The sequence below is a fragment of the Gorilla gorilla genome, chromosome 3, assembly GCF_029281585.2.
Source record: "Gorilla gorilla gorilla isolate KB3781 chromosome 3, NHGRI_mGorGor1-v2.1_pri, whole genome shotgun sequence".
NCBI lineage: Eukaryota > Metazoa > Chordata > Mammalia > Primates > Hominidae > Gorilla > Gorilla gorilla.
The window spans coordinates 104,539,874-104,554,127 of NC_073227.2; the positions used below are offsets into that span (position 1 = coordinate 104,539,874).

At 41.4% G+C, this 14,254-nt stretch overlaps 1 pseudogene; it reads left to right on the top strand.

Moving 5' to 3' along the window:
- The first annotated feature begins 5,073 nt into the window (after positions 1-5,073).
- LOC101124446 (zinc finger protein PLAGL2-like) lies at positions 5,074-6,628 on the top strand (annotated as a pseudogene).
- The last annotated feature ends 7,626 nt before the right edge of the window (positions 6,629-14,254 follow it).

The window sequence follows — 14,254 nt, forward strand, 5'->3', positions numbered from 1 at the left end:
ATAATTCATAGAGAAATGCTAAGTCCATTCAGGTAAGATTATATGGTAAAGTAAGAGAAAATGCCAGATTAAAAAAAACCTCTTTTCTATGTGATCCTGCAAAGCCCTCTAAATTAATCCTCCACATGTACCCTGTGCATAGCACTGTGCTGGATACTAGGGAGATACAGCAATTGTATCTCAGGCTAACTGAGCACATAGGACATCCATATAGCCAACAAGTACTTATTTAACACCTACTACTAGGTGCTGAATGCATTTTGAAACAACGTCCTTGACCTAAAACTGTGTAATCAAGTAAGAGAGACATCTAGAAAGAATAAACTGCCATCAGTCGTGGAAAAATCAGCATTAAAATTTGTACAGGACAGATTATGCAGGGCAGTTAGTGAGCTTCTCACCTGCCTTCCTATCCAGTCCTATGCCTTTCCCGCCCACCCTCTCCATGGCTCAGAACTCCTCCCCATGGCCTTGCAATGTCCTGTGTGCTGGGAAGTCTGATGATACAGCCACCCTTATCTCTCTCTCTCACTTTTTTCGTTTTTTCTTTTTTTTTTGAGACAGAGTCCTGCTCTGTCAACCAGGCTGGAGTTTAGTGGCACGATCTTGGCTCACTGCAACCCCTACCTCCCGGGCTCTTGCCACTCCCTCCCATTCAGCTTCAGCCAGTTCCTTTTGCCTCAGGCTCCTTGGCCTCAAGGCCTTTGCCTAGGAAACCAGCTTAGCCACTTCACATCTCATCACATGGCAAGTTCCTTCCCATCCTTTAGGTCTCAGCTTCAATGTTACCTTCTTAGAAAGGCCCCATGACCCTACCTATAAAGTATATATTTCATTTTATTCTCTATCTCACCTCCTTTTTATTGTTTTCTTTTTGATGCTTACTCACAATTTCTAAGTATTTGTTTATTTGTTTACTTAGAGACCTTCATACCAGACTGGCAGGTATTATACTATTTCTGTCTTGTTCACCATTATATATCCAGTACTTAGCTCAGTGAGTACATAGTAGTTATTCAATAAAATTAGTATTTTACTAAGCACAGTAGTTGCTTAATAAAATGTATCGACTGAATGGCTTAAAGTGACCAATGCTGGCACTAGCCCAACTAAATAAAAATAAAATTCTAATCTCAATTATAAATTATTATTTTTTTTTTAGAGACTGGGTCTCACTCCGTTTCCAAAACTGGAGTACAGTGGTATGCTCAGGGCTCACTACAGCCCCAACCTCCTGGGCTCAGATGATCCTCCCATCTCAGCCTCCCAAGTAGCTGGGACTACAGGAGTATACCACCACACCCAGCTAATTTTTGTATTTTTTGTAGAAACAGGGTTTTGCCATGTTTCCCAGGCTGGTCTTGAACTCCTGGACTCAACTATTCCTGCCACCTTGGCCTCCCAGAGTGTTGGGATTACAGGTGTGAGCCGCTGTGCCCAGCCCTCAATTATAAATTGTTGTTCTCCACAAATTCCCACAGTGCTCAAGATGGTGGTTTACGGGGAAATATGAAAGTCAGGTTCCAGTTACAATAATGCTGTTTCTGTTTCTATTGAAAATTAGGAATTGATTTACGGTGATTTGATGGGACGGATTAACAGCTCTAGAGGGACTCCTTTCCAGTCTACCTTCCTTCCACCAGCCAATCCCCTTACCTCAGGAGATCAAGTGATGATATGAGTGGGTCAAGTCCAAAGATATTAATTGGGATACTTAGTATCATCAAAATAATTTAAATAAATCACTGTTGGGGCAAACACTGTCTTCTTTTCTTAGTGTAATCCTATAATCTGAATGTTAAAAACACAGAGAACTACGATTTGGGTATGGGGATAAGGGAAAGCAAATCAGGAAGGCTACTCTGCAATCTTGATCCTGGCTTCAGGGCTGCCTATTGCAAGCTAAAAGAGTTATGGATTCCATGTGTTATGATCTGGATCATTCGGAGACCTTCTTAGGTTGAAGTAAAAGAGAGAAAGTTTGAGTCGAACTGCAGGAGTTTGAAGAGGGCATGACCTCCCCATACCATCCTTAGGATCTTGATATGGTTTGGTAGTTATTCTATCGTGTAGACACAGGATCCTGAATCCTGGGAAAATAACATCTTAAACAACCATCTTAACACAATATATTCCGCCCCCCACCCCGGAGACTTGTTTGTAATAAATAGAAAATTTTTGCTGATGGCAACAATCCCATGGAGAATGGCAGATTCTACTGCAATTTCTAGAGAGCTGAATGAACAAGTACAGCACAGATTAGGAGCTTGGATTTTAGAAAATACAACAGAAGATGGTGTGGGGCAATTAACAAGTGGGAGATTACTGCCATGTAGCAATATGGTGCCTGTCTTCACTCCAGGGATCTTCAGTAAAGTTATTAACCTCAAACAATTCATGAGTGGGTTTGAAAATTGAAAAGTTAGGAGGGGATGAAGTCTATAGTTGCAAGGGTAGAGCTCAACCAAGATGACACACATGGAAGCAGCCCAGAGACAGAGGCACCGGGAGCAGCTATACCATAGGATTTGCACTAATCCTGAGGAAGGGGCCAGACTTGTACAGACTGTGTGATAGCATGAGTCAAGTTTCTAAAAATCAAAGCATTAGAGAAGTCTGTATGACATTTAGTTTAACTATGGGAGTCCTGCGTGTGTTCCTTCATCTAAAGCACTCAGTTGTATTTTGGGTTTAATCACTACCTTAAAACTGGGAAAAGTGGGCCTTCTATGAAATTGCCAACCTGTGAAGATAGAGAAAAATATAACACACACTGAGAATCAGGCACTGGGGCCTAGGTATTTCTTAATGCAGCAAGTTATCCAAGTGATGAAGTAGCCAACACAGAATTGGTTACAACAGTTTACAGCCCAGCGCTTGAGAGTCATTGATTCAGGATATTGTACTTTTCTTCATGTTAACATGGGTAATCAAGAGTTAGTTTTTATCACCTGACAGTTGTTAGGAATCATCTTTCCCCAATTATTTTTCTCTGATGTTTATTAAAATGCAGATTTTTGAGCCTCAAAAGGGCTTACTGAATGGGAATCTCTTGAGAATGAAGCCCAGGAATCAAAAGATGACACAAATTTTTCTAAGTTGTTTGAAGTTTGAAAACTATAGTTCTTTCCTTTTTATTCCCATAATGTGAGACATTTCTGTGCTCACCCACTATCAATCTTGCTTCCTATGACCAGATGACTAATGTTTTCCAGATCCTTCAGTTTTCCTATCCCTTGCTGTTATCACTACTGTAACTTCTGCCAAACAAAGGATGCATCTTCATCTTCAATGGGGTGGCTCTGGATCGTTGGCCTAAAGTATTGTGTAACGGCCTCTAACTACTCACATTCCTGCACCAAAGCCTGCACTTCTAAGTTTCCGACATTTACCTCCCAGTGATGGAGTTAGAAACTTATGTATGGGATTATATATGATCTAGCAATTCCACTTCGGAGTAGTGGTAGTGAAACTGAGTTTAAACGTCAAAATAATGGAAAGCAAAGATTTAATCAGATATTTGAATACACCCATGTTCACAGCAGCATTATTCACAGTAGCCAAAAGGTGGAAGTAGCCCTACTGTTCATCAATGGACAAGGGATAAATAAAATGTGGTCAACAATGGAATATTATTTAACCTTTAAAAAGGAAGGATATGCTGATACATCCTACAGCATGGATGAACCTTGAAGCCCTTATGAAGACATTATGCTAAGTGAAATACACCAGTCACAAAAAGACAAAAAAAGTATTACACAATGTATGAGGTATCTGAAATAGACAAATTTATAGAAACAGAAAGTAGAATGGTGGTTGCCAGGGGCTGAGAGGAAGAAAAAATGGAGAGATGGTGCATCTTGGGCATGGAGTTTCAGTTTTGCAAGACAAAAAAAAAATCATTGAGATTGTTTGCAAACAATGTGAATATTACTACTGAGTGTACACTTAGGAATGGTTAAAATGGTAAATTTTATATTATGTGTGTTTTATCACGATTAATCATGAATAAAAATAATAAAAAAAATCAGTTGCCATTTGGCTTAACTTTTTGTCATTGTTAAAAAAAGTCCTCCACACATCAGGCAGCTGTCATTATATGGCACCATTTTACCTGAACATGGCTTCAACTGTCCTCTACAAGTGTATAAGTTTCCAGTATCGGATAGAAAATGCCTCACCTGAGATTCCAACAACAATCTTCTCTAGCTCCCATTTCGATCATTTTCTCCCAAAGGTTGAAGGGCAATCCTCATGGGTGATTGTTGGTGTCCTTTTCTAGACAGCCTAGAAGGAAGAAATTAGACTGATCAGCACTTTAAAACATTGAATGTCCTTCAAGGACAGCAACTTATACACAGAGGCCATCACAGGAAAGGTAGGTACATTAATCATCTCCCCAGCTGGAAACGAAGGAGAAGAAATAAATAAACAGCCCATCATCATGATCAGGTATCAAAGGTTCGTTTTAGGTCATACCCCCATTAAAAAGAATTTCAATGCTGTCAGGAGCAATGTCATGAATCTCCTGTACTTTTTTTATGAGTAATTCATGCAGGGAGGAATCACCCTCCCTATGAGCTCCATAATGAGTGCCCCTGTCAATTTCTCTGCCTTTCCACTTTTGGTCATCTCAAAGCAAGGATAGAGAAGTACTAAACATTTACCCCTGCATTGAGTGCCTGTGTCTTAAATAAATATTAAGTGAAGTTAGTGCAACTGGTAAAAAAGTCAATAACTTAGAAAATAATATTAGCATTTTGTTCTATGTTTGGGTTTTCTCATGTGAGGTTATCATTTTAAAGTTATTACTTAAACGTCTTAAAAATAGCTCACTTTTAAAATATGCATCTGTATAGAAATACTAGAAAATGCTGACAACCAAAAAAGAGTAAAAATCTGAAAATACTGGCAGAGCCCGAGCGCGGCCCGGCCCGCAGCGGTGGGGCCCCGAGTGCGGCGAAGAGATTGTTTTCTCAAAGCTGCATTGGAGGCTGTGACAGAGCTGAGAGCCTGTGTGGAGCGGACGGTGAGGAATTCTCAATAACATGGCCCTTTGCCATTAGCCTTGCCATGACCACATTTTTCGCCAGCGTCCCCCGCCGGATTCAAGATGCAAATCAGGAGGAAGTGGGCTGGAAACTAGTTCCCAGGCCTCGGGGCCGGGAGGCGGAGAGTCAAGTGAAGTGCCAATGTGAAATTTCGGGGAAACGTTTCTCAAATGGAGAGAAGCTGAGGCCTCACAGCCTCCCACAACCAGAGCAGAGACCATATAGCTGCCGTCAGCTGCACTGTGGCAAGTCTTTTGCTTCCAAATACAAGCTGTATAGGCACATGGCCACCCACTCAGCCCAGAAACCCACCAGTGTATGTACTGTGATAAGGTGTTTCACCGCAAGGATCATCTGCGGAACCATCTGCAGACCCATGATCCTAACAAAGAGGCCCTCCGCTGCTCTGAGTGCGGTAAGAATTACAATACGAAGCTGGGCCACCGGCGCCACCTGGCCATGCATGGTGCCAGCAGCGGTGACCTCAGCTGCAAGGTGTGCCTGCAGACCTTTGAGAGTACCCAGGCCCTGCTAGAGCACCTGAAGGGCCACTCACGCCGGGTAGCAGGCAGTGCCAAGGAGAAGAAGCACCCCTGTGACCACTGCGACCGGCGGTTCTATACTCGTAAGGATGTACGGCGGCACCTAGTGGTGCACACAGGCCGTGAGGACTTCCTGTGCCAGTACTGTGCCCCGCGGTTTGGCCGTAAGGACCACCTGACGCGTCATGTCAAGAAGAGCCACTTGCAGGAGCAGCTCAAGATCAAGACAGAGCCCGTGGGGACATGTTAGGCCTACTTAGCTGCAGCTCCACAGTCATTGTGAAGGAAGAGCTGAGCCCTGTGCTGTGCATGGCCTCTCGGGACGTAATGGGAACCAAGGCCTTCCCTGGCATGTTGCCCATGGGCATGTATGGTGCCCACATCCCTACCATGCCCAGCACCGGCGTGCAACACTCTCTGATGCACAACACGCTGCCCATGGGTATGAGCTGCCCTCTGGAATCCTCACCTATCTCTTCCCCAGCTCAGCTCCCTCCAAAATACCAGCTTGGATCTACCTCATACTTGCCCGACAAATTGCCCAAAGTGGAGGTGGATAGTTTTCTGGCGGAGCTTCCTGGAAGCCTGTCTCTCTCAGCCGCTGAACCCCAGCCCGCCTCACCTCAGGCGGCGGCAGCTGTGGCCCTCCTAGATGAAGCACTGTTTGCCAAGAGCCCCGCCAACCTCTCTGAGGCCCTCTGCGCTGCTAACGTGGACTTCTCCCACCTACTGGGCTTTCTTCCACTCAACCTGCCCCCGTGTAACCCACCTGGGGCCACAGGAGGCCTGGTCATGGGCTACTCCCAGGCAGAGGCACAGCCCCTGCTCACCACTTTGCAAGCTCAGCCTCAAGCTTCCCCAGGAGCAGGGTGACCACTGAACTTTGGGCCTCTGCACTCCTTGCCTCCTGTCTTCACGTCTGGCTTGAGTAGCACCACCCTGCCTCTTTTCCACCAAGCATTCCAGTAGCCCCCACAGAGGTCCTCAGCTCAGTTTTTGGCTCTGTTAGGGAGCCTTAGTACCCACCCCGTCCGTGTCCCCCATGAAGGCTTCTCTGCTCTCCATCACATCACTTCCACTTTCTTGTGCCCCTGCCCCTGCCTCCAGTTTTCCCCTAGTATCCAGCAAGGTTTCTTGCAACAAATGATTAGTTCTTCTCTTCTGACTTGTGGGGCTCCCTGCCGCAGAGAGCACAGCCCTTGCCCAGAGCCCAGGAACCCCATCCTTGCTTCATCTTAGTTCTTCATGGGCTTCACTCTTCCCACTCATGGAAGGGGAGGCAACTCAGGGACCTCCATTGTGGGACCCTTGAGACACCTCCACTCTGATTCAGAAACACACTTCTACCTCTTTACTGTTAACTCTTAACAGATGCAGTCAGCAGTTTCTGGGCACTTCTCTCAGTAGGTGCCTCATGCTGACTTCTCCACTAGGGTTTCAGGACAAACTACCAAGGAACTGCCTCAGCCTGGTACCAGTCCTCCCTCACCCACCTTCTGTCTAGGTTCACTTGGTTTGTCATCAGGAACTGAGCAGGTCCAGGACTCAGGCTTCTGCTTCAGCCCAAGCCAGTACTCCTTGTTCGAGGTAAAGGCCTTAACATTTAGTTCCCTAGCCCTCGATTGGAAGCAATTTGGAGTGTGTTTCGATATAGGCAGGGTAGCATGGGATACCTTTTAAAAAACAAAACCAGATATTAAAATGTCTGGCAAGGTTAGAATCAGACTAGATGATTTGCTTCTAAAAGTTAGTTTCAGTGAGTCCCAGGGACTAATTAAGGTTTATTTTAAAAAGCGTCTACCTTGATACGCAGCCACCTCCTGCATGCTGTCATGTTATTAGGACTTGTATTATAGGTGATGGTATGTGAGAATCGAGTTGGGACTCGCTGTTGCCATCCTCCTTGTTGTATCTGGTTTTCATCACTAGACCCAGCAACCCTTCTCACCTTAACTGCCACCTTCCCTACAGCCTCAGTTTACAGAGGCCATTGGGCCTCTGGCTGCAGAATACAAAGTCCTGGGCTGTTAGAGGAGTCCTTTCCTCTCTGCCTGCCCTTTCCTGTCCCTCCCTCGAATTCTGTCTCCCTATAAGTGATGCTGGGAAAGTCATAGGACTGGCAAAGCAACTGTTTGAACCCTTGTAACTGGGGCCTTGCCCCCACATCCTGTCTTTTCTCCTTGCCTTCCTCACTCCCATCTATCCTGTGTCCTCCCATCTATCCTGTCTTTCCTTTCCTCCTCCCTCAGTGTCCTCAGCACCCACAAGGAATTTTCCTATCACTGTGAACTTTGCTGGTATGGAGGAATAATATCTGCCTTCACCTTTTTTTTTTTGGACCATAGCTAGCCAGTCATTTCTTAAACCTCCCTTCCTAAAATCTGGGGGGCTGGGGGGGGGGGATGCCTTAGTGGCCTGGTTGTTCAAAGGATAAGAATAGCTTTATCCTACACTCAGTACCCAAACTCACTTCAGTATGCTCACTGAGGCCATGAGAACCTGAAGGGCATCTGCCCAGGACAGGAGCCATGGCATATGACAAAGACCAATGAGGGACCAGGAAAAACAGGGGTGATGTCCCCTTTCCCTGACATCTCCAGCCTCTGTCAGCAATGAGCTATCCCCCTCCCACCCTACACAGTAGCTGGTCAGGGCTGAGTGCAGTCCTGAGGGTAAGGGGATGACATGCCCAGGTGTCAGCTCAAAGGATCTCTGCATCATCTTGAGGTGGGAGGCAGGGAAGGGAGCACCAATGAGGATCCCCCCTGCCCAACCTTTTACAAATGGCATTTTCTTAATTGAAATCCGGGAAGCAGGTGTGATTAGTTTTTTGCTTATAGATACTGTCCTAAGTTGGAATTCTCCCACTGCCCTAAAACCTTCCCTAGTAGTCCTTTAAATTCCCCCTTCCCTTTTTGGTAGCTGTTTTCTCCGTCCTCTCTCCACCTCCCCTCTTATCTAGGAGCTGTTTGGAAGCAAGATTTTTTAACAGGTTATATTGTACAGGATCAATATTTTGCTTTTTAACAAGGATATTTATGTAATAAGAAACTTTGCCTTAGGCAGGTGTTGGCCAGAAAAGTCCAGATTCCTCTGGGACCCCACCCTGGCCTCTCCTGGAGCTCTGAACCTGCTGTGGAAGGGATTGGCCGTGACCTTCACCTCTGGAGAGTAGGGTCTATGGCGAGGGAAAAGGGTGTTCACCATGAACATCTAGTGCCTCCATGGAGGGGTTTGGAAAAATTCCAGTCCAATTTCTTTGTGTGTTAGCTGACTTCCTTAGCTGATTGTTCCGACTTGCACCTCTCCACCTCTGCACATTTGGCACTAGAACTCCTGAGACACCACTTCTCACGCTTCTCCTTCCCTACCAGCGGTCAAGGCTTTGGAGCCAGTCTTTTGTAACTTCAGATTATTTAAAGAGAAAAATACAAGACAGAAATCTTCTAGCACTTTGTAAACACAGTGAATAACCTCTTGGAGTATTTTTGGCTTTATATAAAACAAGGTTTTTAATTGTAAAGTATAAGTGCCATTAGAAAATGCACAGGGCATATCTCTGTTAAAGTAGATTTTTCAATGTTTTACAGAATTACGTTTTCAAAAAAAAGGTTTTTATACTGAAGTTGTTTATTAAAAACTTCTGAATGATGAAAAAAATATGAAAATTAACATTTACTCTCAGCTGCCCAGTGATAAGAATGATCACTTATTAGCATCTTGTTATACCTTACAATTTTTTTTAATAATAGAGACAAGGTCTTGCTATGTTGCCCAGGCCATTCTCAAACTCCTTGATTCAAGTGATCCTCCTGCCTCAGCCTCTCAAAGTGTTGGGATTACAGGCATGAGCCACTATGGCCAGGCACAAAATTTTTAAAAACTGCATGAGTGCACACACATACACACACCCACACACATGCAAATAGATAAATATGTTTTGAAAATTGATACCCTATTGCCCATTTTGGTAGGCAGAATTCTGAGATGACTCCAAAAATTTTGTGCCAGACACCAGAGGTATCCCAAAATAGGGCATTGGCCTCTAGAAACACCAGGAAAATATGTGGAGGGGTAAACACAAACCCATACCAAGCCCACTGAAACACCCCCAAGAACACAGCCTAGTGATGCAGTGCCAGCAACACCCTCTGTATGTGGGAAGAATAGAAAATTGTACTGATATCTTTAAATGAAGGGATTATAGAAAAGAAAAAAAGAATAAAATAAGACATATTCCCTTCCTATTCCAGAAAGTAGGTTAGGAAAAGAGACATTACCCATTAAAATTAGTCCTTCTTTAAGAAAAAAAGAAGTCAGAGACTTATTGTGGAGAAAGTAAAGTTCCCAGCTGTTGGGTTTAGAGATATGTATTTTTGACTTTGAAATTCCTTTAACAGGCTCCATCATTTTTTACTTACGTGTTTTTAAAGTGTGGCAGCCCAACTCCCACCCAACCTATTCCCCAAGCCTTAGCCAGTGGCAAAGAACATTAAAATAAAACCTGAATAAATAAACAAAACCCTGAACCTTCATTTTATGTGAAAACCAAAACAAGGTCAAACTCTTTTCCCTTCTAATAGAATGCCCAAAGAAGAAAATTTTTCTCACACTGTTAAACCCAGTCATCATCAGATTCCCATGGGCAGGAATGCCAAGTTTGTTAGTATGGAAAAGAATTTAGATGACTTTTCTCCTTTCTTGAAAATAGAATGATTTAAAGCCCAAGGAAAAATAGGTTAACTCCTGAAAATTTCTGATTCCTGACAAATTCTGTTCCTAGAAGAGTTTATTTTTACTTCCACTATTATAGTTATTCACAATAAAAAGTTTAATGTATCTCATTTTTGTTTGCATTCTCTTTAATCATGGAATATACATTCACATTAAGTAATTCATTTTTCTCAATAGAGTTATTCCTAAAAAGACGGTCTATATATCATCTTAAAAAGAAACATCTAACCATGCTGGAGTAATTAGTATCAAATTTTCTTCCTTTCATAAACAATTAAAGAATTGGGTAAAATATATGCAAGATCTGGTTCTGGTACTAGGTAATAATCGGCACATGATTGTGATCTTGAGAGAAATGACGTAAATCAACTGAGCCCTGCAATTACCCTGGATACCTTTCTGGGGGCACTTCTCAGGCTAAAGTACATGGAAAGGGAAGACAAGTAGATTATCGTGGCCTCCCTGAGTGGAAGAGATACTAAAGCTGAGGCAGCTAGAATTCATGGGGCAGAGTACTAGAAAAGAGATAGCTATCTAGAGAAAAAGTTCCAGAAATGTATATAAGGTCCTCTGAAGCCTATTGTTGAACATTAAGCTACACATGTGCAGGTTGAAATGCCATGAAGCTAAGGTGACAATTACTAGAGTGCTATCAGCTAAACAATTCTCACAGCCCATTAAGCCTGAGAGATGATAAAGTTCTAACAAGCCAGAATGGATAGTTCTTACTGACTCTCTGAGGCACTCAGTACACACCCCAGAAGAGCCATGCCTGGGTAACAGGAGTAAACCAGCTGTAGAGTAAAATCTACTTTATATCTACCCTATCAAATTTTTCAGCAATTTTCAAAATGATTAAACTGAAAAACAAGTGACTTAACTGCCTACCAGAACTAAGTCAAGCACCCTCTAAAAGAAGACAATGAAAACTAGACACTCAGCAACATGAAATTCATGATTTTCAGCTCCTAGTCAAAAATTACTAGATGTGCCCTCAGAAGCAGGAAAATAGGATCTAAAACCCAGAGCAAAATCAGTCAATAAAAACAGAACCAGACCAGGTGCAATGGCTTACGCCTCTAATCCCAGCACTTTGGAAGGCCGAAGCAGGAGGATAGCTTGAGCCCATGAGTTCGAGACAGCCTGGACAATATGGTGAGACCCTGGTCTCTATAAAATTAAAAAACAACAACAAAACAACAACAACAACAAAACAGAACCAGAAGTGGGTGAATTAGAGCCAAAAATTTTTTATCAGATATTGTACATATGGTTAAAGGAAAACATGAGCATGATGAGGAAAAAGACTACAATATATAAAATAAGAAATTATTTTTGTGTATAATAATTCATTTGGTGGAGTTAACAGCAGTTTAGATAATGAAGAAAGAAATGTCAGTGAACTTGTAGACATAGCAATATAAGTTGCCCAAATTGAAGCTCAGAGGAAAAAAGGAGACTGATAACAAAAAGCTAAAAACAGAACTACCATTCAACCCATTACAGGGTATAGACCCAGAGGAATATAAATCATTCTACCATAAAGACACATGCACACAAATTTCTTTGCCACTCTATTACACTAGCAAAGACACGGAATTAACCTAAGTGCCCATCAGTGACAGATTGGATAAAGAAAATGTGATACATGTACACCATGGAATACTACACAGCCATAAAAAAGAATGAGATCATGTGTTTTGTGGGAACACGAGTGGAGCTGAAGGCCCTTATCCCTTGCAAACTAATTCAAGAAAAGAAAACCAAATACCACATGTTTTCATTTATATGTGGGAGCTAAATGATAAGAACTCATGGACACAAAGATGGGAACAACAGACACTGGGACCTGCTTAAGGGAAGAGGGTGGCAGGAAGAAGAGGAGCACAAAAAGTAACTATTGAGTACTAGCCTCAGTACCTGGGTGACAAAATAATCTGTACGACAAACCCTCATGACATGAGTTTACCAATATAAGAAACCTGCATATGCGCCATAAACCTAAAATAAAAGTTTTTTTAAAAAAAAAAAAGCTAACAGAATCTTAGTGAATAGCCGCACATGTAGCTATAGCCACAGAAGGAGAGAGGGAAAATGACTGGGGGAGAAACTTTTAAAGAAATAATGGGCAATGTTTTTTTCAAATTAGATGAAAACAACAAACTTAAAAGTTCAATTAATCCTAAGCAAGATAGCACAAAGAAAACCACACTGAAGTATTTCATAAACAAACAATCAAGAAAAAAATCTTACAGTCACCCTACATACAGGTCACAGAGAAGAGTGATTACAGGTTTCTCAGAAATAGCACAAGCCAGAAGATAATAAAGTAGCATCATTAAAATTCTGAAAGGAAAAAACAGAACTGTCAAACCTAGAATTTTATAATTTTATATCCAGCAAAATACTTTGTAAAAGTTAAGGCATAATACTGTCATTTTGAGCAACATAAACAAAATCTGAGAAAATTTTAACTACAAAATTTGTACTGCTCTTGAACTACAAAAAAAAATAAAATAAAGGAAGTTTTTTAGGCAGAAGGAAAATAATTCCAGATAAAAACATTTTTAAAAAAACAGAAAAGTGAGAAAGAAGCAATATAGTCTATATGGTGAACAACACAGAATTTGAAATCCTGATGTTGATACTTTGATACTTACAAAACATTAGTTTCCTTATCTGTAAAATGTAGATGTTTATGCCTTCATCATAGCAATGTTGCATAGATTCAATGAAATAAAGATCATTTAGCACAATGATTAGAACATACTAAGCACTCAATGAATCATAGCTATTACTATGTTATTGATAGCTATTAAATGTCCAAATATATTATTGTTAATAACTCTTGGTGAATAATTTGCATATAATGTTATATATGTAAAAAAGTGATAGGCTGATCACCATTTAGCTTTGTAATTTTTCTTGGAAAAAGGTGGGTAGTTAAATATGTTAGTATTATTGGTGCTTTGCAGGGTGGGAAACTGAGAAGAGATGAGATACCTTGAGACAGGTCACAGAGAAGAGTTCATAGGTGAGAGGGAAAGATTTCTCATAAGCAATCCAATGCTATCTTGTTGACTTGTAATGAAAAGTCTTACAATATCTCTGACTTCAGGTCAATATTGGCCTTTCATTGTACATCTGGAAGAGCTGTAAAATAAAAAATAACTATTTAGAATTTTTCTTGATTCTTAACTTTATTTCATTGGGAGAAAACAAGTTACCTGCCTATGATTCTATAAAATAACCAATGCAATGGATATTCTCTAGTAACATTTAAAACCACCACCACATATATGGGAAAACATAGGAAAATGAAATGTCTAGATTTGGAATAAATGTGTGAATGGATCAAATAAACCTATAAATAAAGTGCAATGCAGTGGTGAGCATAGATTCTGGAGCCTGACTGCCTAAATTCAAATTCCTATTCTACGCCTCAGTAGCAGTGTAGTCTTGGGAAGATACTTGACCTTTCTCTTAACTGTAAAGTGGGGAAATAATAGTATCTACTTCATAGGATTATTGAAAGATTGAATGAGTTAGCATGTAATATATTTGGCATGTATTTGTTATTATATAAGCAATGATGAGAGAGTTGATTAAAAAGTTATAGGAATTACTTGCTAATAATGACGCTGTATACTTTCTCTTTTCAGAATGTATTTCAGGTTTGAAGTTACTGTCACATTACTTAGAGGTAAAACACCATTACCACTGGTATTACTAGCATTTTATCGTGAAATATTGATATAATTTGTGAAGAAAGGAAAACTTTCCAATCTAAAGTTCTTAGGAGGCTCAAGACTGCATCTGGAGAGAAGCAACTACTCATCTACTAACACGACAACCCTTGGTTTGGTTGCAGTAGCAAGCTCCACTCTAATCATTCAGCTGAACAAACAAAACCCAGGATTTTGTTAT